Below are 2,672 nucleotides of genomic sequence, written 5' to 3' on the forward strand. Positions count from 1 at the left end.
TGGAGGTCTTGACGTGCCCCAAAACAAGTTGGGGGGCCTCCCACAAGATGCGTTTTTTAGGTGTGATGACACATGAGGTCATCACGAGAAATTGGGGCGAGTTCTTTTGATGAACTACGCCCACTGACGGATCCTAAGATCCAAATAAAGTGACAATCCCGAAACCAGAAGATCGACAAACAACAGAGCTGAAAGATACCAACAGAAAAATAAAGAAAACATAAACTGCCAACCGACACATAGAGCTCCGGCAAACCACACCGTCAAGAACTTGCACCAACGACTTCCTTGGCATACTAAAGACACTGACTCCAACTAACACTAGCGGGGACGGGGAAGGGATACTCGACCACACCTAAACCTAACCAAGGGGACGGGGAAGGGGAACTTAGACTAAACCTTCGTAAAAGGGGTTCGGGGAGGGGAAAACCTAAAGACCTTGACCAAGGAAGCTGGATTTAAGAACCACTGAGCCGAGCCAAAACCGTGGGTAGGCAGAAGCAACAGACCACAAACAGGGGGAACCGGGAAGTGGAAATTCACCGGACAGGGGGAGGGCTTGCATTTGGCACTTGAGAAAAGTGTCATTGTGTTAACTTGGTACTAACTTTTACATACTAATGAACAGTGCCCGCTGCACAGTTGTCTTCCAATGTTAAATGTTTGGATTTTTAACTGAAAAACTAACAAATCATCGAAGTTACAAAAAGAATGTGGGAAGTTAGAGGTAAAGATGGAGTTGAAAACAAATCATCGATTTCTTTGGAAGAGATTATCACTGATTCTAATTACAGTAGGTTTTCAGAAAAGATAAACATTAAAACCAACAAAATTACAGTAAATGATGATTTTATTTATACGCTATCTTTTAGTTGATCCATGATTGTTTATTACTTCTCTCGTATCGCTGACAAAATAGACATGTACCCATTGATCCAACCCGAACCTATCCGAACTCGAATCTACCCAATCCGAAATTAATCCGATAATGATGACCACAACCCGAACCCGACCCGAAAAGTTGTCATATTAGTTACTTTTAAACAAATTTAAGGAAAATATATCATGAAATACTAATATATGATTTAGCCATTGTCCATTAATTATTTAATTTACTCTCATTAGTCTTATATGTGTTTTATTTATTTGCAAGATTGTAATCTCGATCTAACCTGACCCGATTAAACCCGGTCCAAACGAACCCGACCCAATATGACCCGAAACCTCATCGACTTGATATGAACCCGTACCCGAACGTAACCCGACCCGACTCGAATGTAACCCGAACACAAAGTTGACCTGATTATGTCCCGACCCGTCCCATTCCATAATAAGTGAAACACTTACTATTTTAGAACATTTCAAATAAGTGAAATATACCTTAAATGAAAAAAAAAGTGATAGAAAAGAGTACCCATCACAAACTTGTGTGTTTTGCTTTTCTCTTTCCTCATGAAAAGAGTATTTTGATAACTTCTTGGCTTTTGAAACTAATGTTTATTAAATCTTGTGCACAATCCTTATGGTTCACTTATTATGAAACGGAGGAAGTATTATTTTTAAAAAAGTAATAAAATTTTATGACATGCTACTCAAATATATATTAAGAATTTTAGGAAAATGTCTTATTTTTACAAAAAATTTAAATATATTGTGAACGAATCTTATTTTCAAGTATCTCTTAAGTACTTTTCTAAGGTGCAAACATTATTATTCTCAGAATATTAAAAGTTATAATCGTTTCACAATAATTAAGTATTTTTCTAAGTATTTCACCCAAAGGCCCAACAAGCCCCAACAAAAAATTTTTTGCTTCCACCAAGATTTGAACCTTGATTTCCCATGTGCGAAATAGAAAGTCATACCATTGGACTCAAGGGTCCTATATATATAACCAAACTTGCTTAGTGGAGGTGGTGGGGAACTTACCTTGTAACTTGAAAGTCACAAATCAGGATCCTACCTACTTGTGCTTGAGAGTAGGGACTCCTTTATACCCCCTACTCTCAAGTGGGATGGTTGACCTACAAGGTGTGCTGGCCTACTAGGGTCCTTCTTCTTACTAATAGGGTCTTCAGTCCCCCCCTCCCCCCACCCAAAAAGAAACACTATATGTACCAAGGGCTCCCCGGAAGGGGCTCCAAAAACAACTTCTTCTACATCTTTAAATTTCAAAATGCATAGGATTTCTAGAAATGTTGGAGAGGAATACTTCCTATATCCCTCATTCTAATCGTTATAGATTATTTCAAAACGTTAATATAGTAAATATTTCTTTTTACATGATACTTTATTATAGAGTTGAAAAATATTATAAATGGAGCTTATTTTAAAGTAATTTTTAAAACTTTCCAATGATACAAAAATTATAAGTTATTTGAAAAATATATTAAAAGCTATAATCGATTGACTATAGTTTTTCATTGTAAATCAAACTCTATTTCTTGTTATCTTAATTTCAATATATGTATATTTATTATTAAACTATTTATTTTAAGAAATAATGACGTGATACTTAATAAGTGTGACGAATGACATTTAATAAAGACGTTAAATGTCTTTATATATTAGTTATCTTATATAAGTTATAATTCTGATGGGCGCATTGCAAGTTCCCAATGTTATAATTTAGTACTCCCTCACTCCCAAAATAAAGTTCCTGTTTCCTTTTT

The sequence above is a fragment of the Beta vulgaris genome, chromosome 3 (assembly GCF_026745355.1).
Source record: "Beta vulgaris subsp. vulgaris cultivar EL10 chromosome 3, EL10.2, whole genome shotgun sequence".
Taxonomy (NCBI): Eukaryota; Viridiplantae; Streptophyta; class Magnoliopsida; order Caryophyllales; family Amaranthaceae; genus Beta; species Beta vulgaris.